The sequence below is a fragment of the Mercenaria mercenaria genome, chromosome 9, assembly GCF_021730395.1.
Source record: "Mercenaria mercenaria strain notata chromosome 9, MADL_Memer_1, whole genome shotgun sequence".
NCBI classification, from domain to species: Eukaryota; Metazoa; Mollusca; class Bivalvia; order Venerida; family Veneridae; genus Mercenaria; species Mercenaria mercenaria.
This window is the reverse complement of record NC_069369.1, coordinates 16,484,517-16,499,293: the sequence shown is the minus strand read 5'-3', so window position 1 is coordinate 16,499,293 and position 14,777 is coordinate 16,484,517. Positions and strand designations below refer to the sequence as shown.

At 36.1% G+C, this 14,777-nt stretch overlaps 1 protein-coding gene across 1 annotated transcript in view; it reads right to left on the bottom strand.

The window, feature by feature from the left end:
• LOC128559416 (uncharacterized) overlaps positions 1-5,367 on the bottom strand; it is a 37,849-nt gene extending 32,482 nt beyond the window's left edge. Inside the window, exon 1 of the mRNA XM_053550902.1 lies at positions 5,335-5,367. The gene's annotated coding sequence lies outside the window, so the exon portion shown is untranslated. The remainder of the gene's footprint in view (positions 1-5,334) is intronic.
• Between the last annotated feature and the right edge of the window lie 9,410 nt (positions 5,368-14,777).

Below are 14,777 nucleotides of genomic sequence, written 5' to 3'. Positions count from 1 at the left end.
AGTGAAATTGACACAAGAGCAACTCGATGAGCTGTCGGAACGTTGCTAGCCGGGACACATTTACGACACGTGTGTAATTATTTTTGCAATTTCATAAGAATTTCGATATAATTTCACTGTAGCCGTTACTTTGATGATTATTTCCATTTTTAACCTACCCTCATGCTCATTTGGTGGAATTTAACCCAAGTACAATTCACTGAAGTGACCGATTTTGAATTTTGTTGTAAAATCCCGACATCCCGGACGCGTTGCTCTTGTGTCAATTTCACGATGATATGTGTTTTTCCTGGTAGGACTTCCGTCAGTAATGCCAAAAGTGTTCATTAACACGTGCATAGTGGTGCACATGCCCAGTACATGCAAAATACGCTATATTGGTGAAAAGACCTATGCGGTTACGTTGGTCGTAAGTCGGCCGAAAATAAATCAATAATTCGACGCCCCAGAATAAGAAGGGCGTAAGTGTTAGTTACGCCCTTTTATGAATCATACATTTTTTTAAACTACACATCAAGGGGCATAAGTCTGTAAAAAAAATTTTTTATCACAAACTGCTGTGTTGACCAAATTCACCAATAATAAAAGGGCGTAAGTGAAAAGTTTTTCAGAATCCCAGTAACAGAAGGGCGTATCTGCACTTAATTGTTGTACCAGAAACGTCCACTTGCTCCCTTAGAATTAGAAGGGCGTATCTGTCATAGACAGTTTTTTTCATTTTGCCGAAAACTATGATTTTCCACTTACGCCCTTCTAATTCTGGGGCGTCGAATTCACTGCAGCACCTATTCAAATGTCGGTATGTGAAATTCCTTGTAAATACACGCATTATCAACAAAATAGTAATACAATAAATACTGACCGATTAGTAATTGTGTTGAAAGTAGGTTTAGTATCAAGTCAATACCTTACATAGTATTCGAGTTATGCCCTGGAGAAGGATTTCAAATACGATCCAATATAATTAAAAAAAAATATGATCATGTAGAGTTTTGGTTCATTGTCACCTCATAACTCTGACCCAGTCCGGGATTGAACCACGTCCCGTCAGTTCAGCCCACTGTTCCAAGGTGGAATCTTCAAATTTAGTATCATAATTAAGCTGTGGTGACCTTACACTTGATTGTACTAACCCTACATACAATTCAAACCTTGTTTTTCTGTAAGCTATCTGTAAGCTAACTATAGCCCAGGTTTAAATACATCAATCCAAACTGACGTTATGGAGCAAAAACTTGTTTTGTTTTCTATTTTTATAACAGTGACATTGATCTTGTTTCCACTGAATCAAAATGCAATCCCAAACATGGTCATACTTTAAGCAACCTATAGTCAAGTTCAGCCCTAAATAGTTATTGAGCGGAAACGATCGGTTTGACGTCTCTCAAACTGTGTGAGGGAAACAGTAAATATTAACGCAATAAATCACCTTACTGTACCAAATGGCCAGTTCTAATTTCTTGATAAAAACAAAATGCAACATCTTTAATGTCTTAAAGTCCTGTACTGGGTACAGTTTACCAAGATTTTACTGAATGTTTGTACACAAAAGGTTTATATATTGCATATAAAACATTTTGAAATCTTTAAGATGGACTACGGACTCTACACCTTTCATAACAAGAACAAATTTATTATTTTGTTAAAAACATCACTGAATATTGTCGAAATTACAGTTTTTTAGAAGGGTGTATTTGGACAAGTGATTTTCAAGTTATTGGGCAGAAACTGTTTTCAAGGGTCCGGCCCCTGTGACCTTGACTTTTGCCCAAAACACTAAAATGTAAGTTCTCTTCAACTTATATATTTTTATAGGTTTCTTGTTTTCTAATTCTTACATATACATTTATAATTTGATTATTGTATTACCTCCATTTTAATGATGCAATATATCACACAACTAATCCAAAAATAGAAATAACTATTAATCTAAATATAGATTAATCTTTACCAAAATATATGTCAACCCACCTGAAATGTTGTAAAATACTGACTAATTTACGACCACTGCATCGACAAAGGTAAGTTTGTAAATGAATACAGAGACAAAAAAGAGGAAAATATATAGTGATGTATCGGTATACACTGTCTTCGGTCATTTCTGTTTTAGAAAGCTTTAATTCTTAATAGGAAAAAGATCAAATAAAATCAAATAGATAAAGATTTTCAGCTCAATTAATAGATTACAGAAATTAAGAAAACAAGAGCTCGTAGAACACGAAATGCCTCCTTGATGCATTCAGTAATTAAACAAGGAACAGAAATTATTTGGTAACTGTTAACTTGACTTTTGACCTAGAGGTCATCTGCTGGTCATGATCAACATCCCTATTAAGTTGCGTGATCCTAGGCCAAAGCATTCTCAAGTTATAGTCCGGAAACTGTTTAATTGTTCCGCTGTGTCCTTGACCTTTGACCTACTGACCTCAAAATCAATAGAAGCCATCTGCTGGTCATGGATAACCTCTCTATCAACTTTCATAATCCTAGGTCCAAGTGTTCTTGAGTTATCATCTAGAAACCCTTTACTTATTCCGGGTCACTGTGACCTTGACTTGAGAGGTACTGATCTCAAAATCAATAGGGTTCATCTGCTGGTCATGACCAATATCTCTATTAATTTTCATGATCCTAGACCAAAGTGTTCTTGAGTTATTATCCGGAAACCGTTAAACTGTTCTGGGCCACTGTGACCTTGACCTTTGACCTACTGACCTCAAAATCAATACAGGTCATCTGCTAGTCATAGCCAACCTTCCTATCAACTTCCATAAGCCTAGATCCAAGTGTTCTTGAGTTATCATCTAGAAACCCTTTACTTGTTTCGGGTCATTGTGACCTTGACTTGAAAGGTACTGATCTCAAAATCAACAGGGTTCATCTGCTGGTCATGGCCAACAATCTTATCAATTTTCATGATCCTAGGCCCAAGTGTTCTTGAGTTATCGTCCGGAAACCGTTTAACTGTACCGGGTCACTGTGACCTTGACTTTTAAGCAACTGACCTCAAAATCAATAGTAGTCATCTGCTGGAATGACCAATATTCCTATTAACTTTCATAATCCCAGGCCCAAGCGTTCTTGAGTTATCATCCTTGACCTTTGACCTACTGACCTCAAATTCAATAGAAGTCATCTGCTGGTCATGGATAACCTCTCTATCAACTTTCATAATCCTAGGTCCAAGTGTTCTTGAGTTATCATCTAGAAACCCTTTACTTATTCCGGGTCACTGTGACCTTGACTTGAGAGGTACTGATCTCAAAATCAATAGGGTTCATCTGCTGGTCATGACCAATATCTCTATTAATTTTCATGATCCTAGACCAAAGTGTTCTTGAGTTATTATCCGGAAACAGTTAAACTGTTCTGGGTCACTGTGACCTTGACCTTTGACCTACTGACCTCAAAATCAATACAGGTCATCTGCTAGTCATAGCCAACCTTCCTATCAACATCCATAATCCTAGGTCCAAGTGTTCTTGAGTTATTATCTAGAAACCCTTTACTTGTTTCGGGTCACTGTGACCTTGACTTGAAAGATATTGATCTCAAAATCAACAGGGTTCATCTGCTGGTCATGGCCAACATCCTTATCAATTTTCATGATCCTAGGCCCAAGTGTTCTTGAGTTATCATCCGGAAACCGTTTAACTGTACCGGGTCACTGTGACCTTGACTTTTAAGCAACTGACCTCAAAATCAATAGTAGTCATCTGCTGGTATGACCAATATTCCTATTAACTTTCATAATCCCAGGCCCAAGCGTTCTTGAGTTATCATCCGTAAACCAATTGGTCTACAGACCAACCGACAGACCTACCGACATCTGCAAAACAACATACCCCACCTTCTTCGAAGAGAGGGGGTTGGGGGCGCATAATAAATGTTAACATACTGTTTTCTTTCTATCAGTTACACACTGAGTACCTCCGAACAAGAACACCTCTTCAGGGCAAGCAAAATAAATGTGTCCCCGAAACGGGTTATGCTGAATATGCTTCAAAAGAGAATTTTAATCTATTTCAAGGGGTTTTATTCATCAAAAAGTAAAACGTCACAGAAAAATTGTAAAGACAAGCACTATAAAATTCCCTCTAAAATGGAACGGCTTGGCTAAATGAGGTAATGAGTCCAGAGATGGTATTTGTTTCAAGCTACTTAGTGTCCGGAGCTTGCCAATGTAGTACATGTACCCAATATCCTGAAAACACAATTTTTGTAACCTATCTGCTGAAGCTTTATAAAGATTTTTCTTTGTTAATTAACACTACCCTTTTACAGAATAATGGGATTGGCCACAACATAAGCACAGACATGTGTGGCAAACTTTGATCCACTATACCCTTTTAGCAGATAGTATTACTTCCCTTTCAGGCTCAATGGTCGTAGCCAATATTTGATAGACAAAATCAAAAAAATTAACATATTTAATAAGTATCAGGAAACAGTCATAAGTAGATCTATTTTCATTTCAGACAAATCTCTCTTTTTTCAATCTTATCTGTTTTGATATTCATCTTGATAACACAGATCTGTGAATACTATCACGAAGCATTAATTAAACTGTAATACGTCAACTGGAAATAAGCTGGCGCACAGTAAAAAAGGAAGTAAACCCACTGTGCTATTTTTAGACTTTATGCATTTATTGGACTGCAAAGGTAGCATTGATTAATAATTGGCTTTTGTTATTATACTAAAGCCAAAATTGTCGATATTTGGCGATAGAGGGAATTTACCTTAAGATGACTGAGTATTGTCACGGATGAGTTGATTAAATTGTGAGACCATGCAGTAATCTTCCCACGTTGGGTTAAAATTCTTCTTTTCCACTTTATTAATATTAATCTTTTTTGTATTCTATACAGTATAGTTTAATTTTCAAATCACCCTTTAACATTTTGCATGAATCTGTATGAAAATTATGCTGGAACATTTTGGTAACAGCAAAACAGAAAGTTCAACACTATACCCTTAATTGTGTTACTTTGTCTCATTTTCAAGGACACATTTTCAACAAAAAGTAAAAAGATAAATAGATATTTACAGGTGACGCCACAAGAACCGAAAAATACATACATCTGAGTCAAGTTGATTGCGCAACAGTCCTCATTTTTACATTTCTGTTCAAGATATATTTTTAAAAAACGATTTCTTTCTAGTTTTCTCTTCCTGTTTCGATTTTAATGAGATAAAACACTTATACATTAATTTTGACTTAGTGTATTGAAATGAAACGATTATACAGACAATCAATATATACTTCAAAGGTGTGCGCCGAGTACGTTTAGGTCTCTTTAACAGCGTGTTTAAAAAATAAACATCACATACCATTTTCCAAAATCTCTATCCGCCATCTTGTACTACGCAAGCTACAGTTACTATTAGAGACATACGAAACGCTATACGCAGGAGGATCGATAATGTTATGATTTAAACTATCAGCGTACTTTAAATATAATATATAACTTATAACATAATTTTGTAGTTTAAAAATGTGCTTAAATTCAAAAGCTGAAAGGGATTACTTTATTATGGCTGTTCAGGCCCGTAGCCACACTGCGACACATCGAGGCAGCTGCCTCAGTTAAAATTTCTAAAGTAGAAAAATATTTAAGAAAAAAAACCATTCCTTAACAGTATCTTAGTTCTATATAAAATGTTGACTTCTGATACGTCAGTATATAATTATACTTTTAAATTCAATATTAAATGCCCGTTATATCCTATCAAAGAATCCACAGTCAGCGCAAGCATTATTTATCGATTCTAAATAAATTCATGTCAACTACAGGCGCAATGTCAAATCCGTTTGCAGATGTACCCGGGGGTAAAGGAAAACCGAAAGCGTCATTATCTAAAAGTGCTTCAAAAATGCACACACTACATAAAAACTCTCTAATACCAGATGCTTATCAAGAGTAGATTTGTTACTAGCGTTTATTAGACCAATTTCAGTTGATTTGAAAGAGAAAGGATATGACCTATTACGTGCACACAATGAAGCCAACAAACATGTTATCATTTTGAAAGTCTTCTATTCTAAATTCTTTGAGAAAGATAATTCTCAGAGTAATACATATATTGCTACAAAAACAATGCCTTGTTGTTAGACAACGGTTCACGTCAAATACCATTGCAACAATAACGGATCACTTTCAGACGTGATACAGCATCTTACGTATCGTTTTCTTAAACAACTGGAAGACGCATTACACGGTAGCTATCTCCTTCTAGAAACATGGCTCTCAAACGTAGAAAGTTTAAAACAAAGAAGCGTTTCATACGCACGTTCGAAAAACGGCGTGTATTGTGTTTTCAGCTTGTAAGGGTGGGTGGGTGATGTGGCAGGCGAAAAAAAAGGGTCGGCATAACTATAAAATCTTGGCAAAGTTTGATAAACTAGCCAGTTTAAACCAGTATCTCCATGGTTATGGCCCTTGAATTGGTCAAAATTGCCCAAATTATCATTGTCCGCGTATGTAAGGCTCTAGGGTATGGGTAGCTGTCATTCTAATATAAATTAATCCCACCTATAAAGTAACCGATCAATCACAGTATTAGACCTTGCTCTTGCCCTGCTCATTCTGTACGATTACTTACTAGAGTTAGCCTAGGCCGTAAGCAGAACTCGCATCTTTGGGTGATGCAACACGACCTTACTTACTCGAAGCATGTCATTCAAAATACGTCATGCGAGAAGTGACACAAGAGGGCCAAGATGGTCCTAGGTCGCTCACCTGAGAAACACACCATAACAGTGTAAACATGTTTGACCTAATGATTTCATGGAAACAAATATTTTGGCCAATTTTCATTAAGATTGGATTAAAAATGTGGTCTCTTGAGTTTAAACAAGTATTTTCTTAGATATAACCTAGTGACCTAGTTTTTTACCCCAGATGACCCATCATCTAACCTGATCTAGATTTTATCAATGCAATCAGTCTGACCAAAATTCATAGAGATCAATTGAAAAATACAGCCTCTATTGCATACACAAGGCTTTTCTTTGATTTGACCTAGTGACCTAGTTTTTAACCCAAGAGGACCCATATTTCAACCTGCCCTAAATTTTATCAAGGCAATCGTTCTGACCAAAATTCATGAAGATCAATTGAAAAATACAGCCTCTATCGCATACACAAGGTTTTTCTTTGATACGACCTAGTGACCTAGTTTTTGACCCCAGTTGACCCATTTCGAAATATGGCATAGATTTCATCGAGGTAATTACCCTAACCTAAATTCACGAAGATCAATTGAAAAATACAGCCTCTATTATATACACAAGGTTTTTTAACTTGATTTGACCTAGTGACCTAGTTTTTAGCCCCAGATGACCATTTTCAAACTCGGCCTAGATTTCATCAAGGTCATCATTCTGACAAAAATTCATGAAGATCAATTGAAAAATACAGCCTCTATCGCAGACACAAGGTTTTTGCTTGATTTGACCGAGTGACCTAGTTTTTGACCCCAGATGACCCATTTTCAAACTTGTCCTAGATTTTATCAAGGTTATTATTCTGATCAAATTTCATGAAGGTCAGTTGAAAAATACAGCCTCTATCGCATACACAAGGTTTTCCTTTGGTTTAACCTAGTGACCTAGTTTTTGACCCCAGATAACCCATCTTCAATCTCGGCCTAGATTTCATCAAGATTATTATTCTGACCAAAATTTCATGAAGATCAGTTGAAAAATACAGCCTCTATCGCATACACAAGCAAAATGTTGACGGATAGACGACAGACGGACGCCGGACAGCTCAGGTGAGCTCAAAATTATAAAATGGAAACATCAAAGAAAGACGAAGCCCGAACTCACAAGGTTACAATATACCATAACAGTGTATGGTAACTACATCGGTAGCCTTGTGTTTGGACCTGTCCAATATGGTCTCTCCCGAGCTAAACGACAAAATTATCATGTTAGTTTTGCTGATTTCTACCATTTAACATAAATATTTATACCGTTTTACTCATTGTTATAAGGTCCAAACTTTTAATAAATATCAAATGATCAAATCATTCCAATATAAATTAGAAAGTGATAACAAGATATTTATTATAAATATTTATACCGTTTTAATCATTTTTATTAGGTCCAAACTATTTACAAATATCAAATGATCAAATCATTCCGGTATGAATTAGAAAGTGATAACAAGATCTCCGCCAAGCGGGGCAATATACACCAAAAGGGTTCTAGAATGCTGAAGCCCAAAGAGTAACAATATGCCGGGCCCATTATTTGCGGACACACCTCACGGATGACTAAAACATTTCAGCCTATTAAAACAAAATTCATTTTAACATCTTGACCAAAAAGTTATTTAATAAGCTATTTATAATAACAACAAAGGAAAACAAATTGTAAGTTCACAAAAAAGGAATCTTGCCATGGATTTGACCATTGACCTACCACCCTAGTTCATGCACTCTACACATTGTCTCATCACCACCTACCTACATCTCAAGTTTGAATTCAATACCTGGAATGGTTAAAAAGTTATGCTCCGGACACTAAATATTATGGACAGGTTTGACATTTAAGCCCAATTTATGAACTTGATTTTAAACATACAGACCTGGCCCCAATTTCACGAAAAATCTTAAGTAATTACTTAGTTAAGTCTGTTATTTTAAAATAGTGCTATTGTTTACGTTATGGTGGTATGTTTAGGACATATGTTATTTCTTTTTAGATTAAATTATCTCGTACGCACGACATCTTATCTTGAGCGATCAACATCTTATCTTGTGCGCACGACATCTTATCTTGAGCGATCAATATCTTATCTCGTGCGCACGACATCTTATCTCGAGCGATCAACATCTTTTCTCGTGCGCACAACATCTTATCTTGAGCGATCAACATCTTATCTCGAGCGATCAACATCTTATCTCGAGCGATCAACATATTATCTTGAGCGATCAACATATTATCTTGAGCGATCAACATCTTATCTCGAGCGATCAACATCTTATATCGAGCGATCAACATCTTATTTCGTGCGCACGACATCTTATCTTGAGCGATAAACGTCTTATCCCGAGCGTTCATAATATTATCTTGAGCGATCATAATATTATCTTGAGCGATCAACATCTTATCTCGAGCGATCAACATATTATCTTGAGCGATCAGCATATTATCTTGAACGATCAACATATTATCTTGAGCGATCAACATATTATCTTGAGCGATCAACATCTTATATTGTGCGATCAACATCTTATCTCGAGCGCACGACATCTTATTTATATATATATTAAGGCCCTTTGTGTGTGTGCATTTAGGTCATCAGTAAAACATACGGACAAGTTGTTAATTAGGCCCCCCCCCCCCCCCCCCCCCCCCCCCTATTCCGCTGTTATTTAAACTTCCCACAAGCACATGTACAAGTTTATCAAATCATTTGGGAGAGCAATGCATATAATTAGTCATCCTATCTTCAAAATCAAATAAACATAACCAATGATGCATACTGCATGTTAAAATAGCAAGAAATTTCAGTTCGACTGATAAATTCGCGCAGAAAAATTGCATGCATGAATTAAGGGAAAACAAGGAAATTCTTTCATATATGGGCGAAGCCTACATACTAATTCTTTTTTTGTCAAGGACTTAAATTTATTTCTTTGCATCATCATGGTTCTTTGCTGCCTTTTTATCAGTTTGCGTATTTAAATTTCTAACCCTGCAACATGTGAAACGGTTATAAGTATAATCGGAACAAAAACAAAAACGGTGGCAGCCGTATGTTTTTACTAATGATCTTAATTCACACAAAGGTCCTTAATATATTTTGATAAGATGACCGAGAAAAGATGTTGATCGCTCGAGATAATATGTTGATCGTTCAAGATAAGATGTTGATCGCTCAAGGTAATATGTTGATCGCTCAAGATAATATGTTGATCGCTCGAGATAAGATGTTGATTGCTCAAGATAATATGTTGATCGCTCAAGATAATATGTTGATCGTTCAAGATAATATGTTGATCGCTCAAGATAAGATGTCGTGCGCACGAAATAAGGTCCTTAATATATATTGATAAGATGACCGAGAAAAGATGTTGATCGCTCGAGATAATATGTTGATCGTTCAAGATAATATGTTGATCGCTCAAGATAATAGGTTGACCGCTCAAGATAAGATGTCGTGCGCACGAAATAAGATGTTGATCGCTCGAGATAAGATGTTGATCGCTCAAGGTAATATGTTGATCGCTCAAGATAATATGTTGATCGCTCGAGATAAGATGTTGATCGCTCAAGATAATATGTTGATCGCTCAAGATAATTTGTTGATCGTTCAAGATAATATGTTGATCGCTCAAGATAATATGTTGATCGCTCAAGATAAGATGTCGTGCGCACGAAATAAGATGTTGATCGCTCGAGATAAGATGTTGATCGCTCAAGATAATATGTTGATCGCTCAAGATACTATGTTGATCGCTCGAGAAAAGATGTTGATCGCTCAAGATAATATGTTGATCGCTCAAGGTAATATGTTGATCGCTCGAGAAAAGATGTTGATCGCTCACGATAATATGTTGATCGCTCAAGATAATATGTTGATCGCTCGAGATAAGATGTTGATCGCTCGAGAAAAGATGCTGATCGCACAAGATAATATGTTGATCGCTCCAGGTAATATGTTGATCGATCGAGATAAGATGTTGATCGCTCAAGATAATATGTTGATCGCTCAAGATGATATGCTGATCGCTCGAGATAAGATGTCGTGCGCACGAGATAAGATGTCGTGCGCACGAGATAAGATGATAGTCGCTCGAGATAAGATGTTGATCGCTCAAGATAAGATGTCGTGCGCACGAGATGAGATGTTGATCGCTCGAGATAAGATGTTGATCGCTCAAGATAATATGTTGATTGCTCGAGATAAGATGTTGATCGCTCAAGATAAGATGTTGATCGCTCAAGATAATATGTTGATCGCTCAAGATAAGATGTTGATCGCTCAAGATAAGATGTCGTGCGCACGAAATAAGATGTTGATCGCTCGAGATAAGATCATGATCGCTCGAGATAAGATGTTGATCGCTCGATATAATATGTTGATTGCTCAAGATAATATGTTGATCGCTCGAGATAAGATGTTGATCGCTCAAGATAAGATGTCGCGCGCACGAGATAAGATGTTGATCGCTCAAGATAACTTAATGCTAAAAAAAATAATTGCATGTCCTAAACATACCACCGTAATACGTTATTTTTATTTAATGTTGATTTTTTTATAACAATGTATTCATAGCTAAATTATACTATGGTTAGTAGTTTTTGTATGAGTACATTTCTTATTTCTGTACTTCGTTTTCTATAAAATTCAGAATTCTTGTGTTTTGATCTATGAAATAGTCATATACGGTCTGATATAGATGAAAATGTCCAAATTTAGGACACATAAAGGGCAAAATCAAGCATTTGAAATAACAGCTTTGCTAAGTGATTACTTAAGGTTTTTCTTGAACTGGGGCCCCAATTTCACGATAAAACCTAAGTAATTTCTTATTTACGTTTGCTACTTTAAAATCGTGCTTTTACTTAAGTTATTATTATTTAATACTGATATTTTCTTATAACAATGTATTTATACCTTAATTATACTATGGTTAGTAGTATTTGTCTTCAGTACTTATTTCACTCAAGCAAATATGATATATCTATCAAAGTTTAGCACGCTATAACGAACTTAAGTATTTGCTCAAGTATATTTCTTATTTCTGTACTAAGTTTACTATAAAATTCAGAATTGTTGTGTTTTGATCTATGAAATAGTCATATACGGTTCTGATATAGATGAAAAAGTCAACATTGAGGACACTTAAAAGGCAAAAACAAGTATTTGAAATAAAAACAGACTTAGGTAAGTAATTACTTAAGTTTCTTTTTTTCGTGAAATTCGGATAAGGTACACGTTCTCTGTACATTGTCTCATCAAGATCTACATACATGTCAAGTTTGAAGTCGATACTTTGAATGGGTTATAAGTTATACTCCGGACACAAGATATGATGGACAGATTTGACATTTGAGTTCAATTTGTGACCTTTGACTAACTGGCCCGGTTCTTCATATTGTCTCATCGCCTCCTACCTACATGCCAAGTTTGAAGACAATACCTTGCATGGTTATTTAGTTATGCTCCGGACACAAAATATAACGGACAGATTTGACATTTGAGCTCACTTTGTGACCTTTGACTAACAGGCCCGGTTCTTCAAATTGTCTCATCGCCACCTACCTACATGCCAAGTTTGAAGACAATACATTGCAAGAACGCATTGAATAATTTGTGAAAGGTGTATCGATATTTACCCGGACTGCAATAATACTAGGACTATTTTCAAGGTTTTTGCTATGTTATATTATTTGAAATGCAAATCCGATGTTTCACGATTTTGCTTAAATAACAATGCCCGTTACCTGTATCTTATAAACTGACTTTCTTGACGTCACATATTTTTCGTGGAAAGGGACTATTTATGAAAGTATGTTAAGACTGAATTTTGGGACACTGGACTAATTTTGATTACCAATCACGGGATTTCATACGATCCACAAAAAAAGAAAATCCAGCTCGAACAAATCGTAAAGAAAAAAGAAACCGGGAAGATATGTAATTTCAAAGTGGCACGGATACTTTTTACATGAAAGTGCTTTTTATAAAAGTACAAGAGACGCCGGGAGTTTTCTTTTATGTTTTTTGTTTTTGTTTTTTTCCCCAAAAATTGTACACAATAAGCCTTTAAGAGACTGGAACTAGTACATAGTTTCTTAAACAGTTTTTTCAACTGTTCTTTATTTTGAAATGTGCGCACAATTAGGCATTAATGAATCATCAAATTTTCTCGATATGATGATATACAAATATCAGTATCCTTCTGTTTGCCGTCCCACTCGAACCAATGTAATATTTCTATAACATTCAGCTATGCATGCAATATTAAAACAAGAGCTCATAGAACACGAAATGCCCCCCCCCCCCCCCCCCCCCCCCCACACACACACTTGATGTATTCAGTATTTGCACAAGGAACAGAAATTATTTGGTCATTGTATACAAAACTTCTCCTGTTCTGGTAAATGTGACCTTGACCTATTGACCTTAAAATAAATAGAGGTCATCTGCTGGTCATGATCAACCTCCCTATTAAGTTTCATGAACCTAGACCAAAACGTTCTGGAGTTATCATCCAGAAACCGTTTAACTGTTCTGGGTCACTGTGACCTTGACCTCAAACCTACTGACCTCAACATCAATAGAAGTTATCTACTGATCATGATCAACCTCTCTATCAAGTTTCATTATCCTAGGTCAAAGCATTCTCAAGTTATCGTCCGGAAACCATATAACTGTTCTGGGTCACAGTGACCTTGAACTTTAGTCTACTGACCTCAAAATCAATAGAGGTCATTTGCTGATCATGATCAACCTCCCCATCAATTTTCATGATCCTAGGTCCAAGCGTTCTTGATTAATCATTCAGAAACTGTTTAACTATTCAGGGTACACGAAATGCTCCTCTTGATGCATTCAGTAATTGCACAAGGAACAGAAATTGTTTGGTCATTGTATACAAAACTTCTACTGTTCTGGGTAAATGTGACCTTGACCTTTGACCTATTGACCTTAAAACAAATAGAGGTCATCTGCTGGTCATGACCAGCCTTCCTTTTAATTTTCATGATCCTAGGTTTAAGCGTTCTTGAGTTATCATCCGGAAACCATTTAACTGTTCTAGGTCACTGTGACCTTGACCTTTGACATACTAATCTCTAAATCAATAGGGGTCATCTGCTGGATATGACTAATCTCCCTTTTAACTTCCATGATCCTAGACCTAAGCGTTCTTGAGTAATCATCCGGAAACGGACTGGTCTACATACCGACCGACCGACAGACATACCGGCATCTGCAAAACAATATACCCCTAATTTGCAATTAATTACGACGGTTTAGTGCTACTAATAACTTTTGTCGATTAACTCTTTCTTGTCATCAAACCTCGCTACACCTGTCAAGACTAGAATCATAAGGAGTCCTGTTCCACGACCATATACAGCCCTCTGCCGCAGAAATTTTATAATTCAATATTTTAAGGCAAACCTGAACTTAAACAACTGTTTTAATCCCTATACAGTAGTGTCAATACAAGTTTGCAGTACTTTTTTTTTTTCAAAATATCCTTCAAAAAATGCACATGATTCGTTAAAGCAGCATGCCTCCAGATTTGGCTAAAAAATAATCTTTCTTTCAAATTGAAGTTTTGGTCATATTATGAACATTAGAATATGAATTTTTGTTTCTAAAATATTTTTAAAATTCCAAATCAAGAAAAAAAGATGACCGCGTCGGGAATCGAACCCCGGACCGCAGCGGCAATAAAGACATTTTCCCGTCGTCGTAACCAATAATGCTATAGCTGAAGTAGTGAATAATGACTTCGAAATATAAATATTTATAATCGAGACAGTTTACTTGGAGTAAAAGCGTGACAAATGCTTTTCGTTTTTCATCGTAAAAAGTAGTAAAAACAGAAAATTCTCATGTGTTTCCGTAACATAAAGTTTTTAGTCCACGGTCATTCGTAATCCCGCTCGAAAGTAGTTGAGAAATATAGCCAGATATACCAAATTATTCCTTGGTCCAAGACGAAAATAATATGTATGTATCTCTACTGGGGACCGCGACTGGATCCGGAAATGACGTCATCAATATGGCGACCGTTTACGA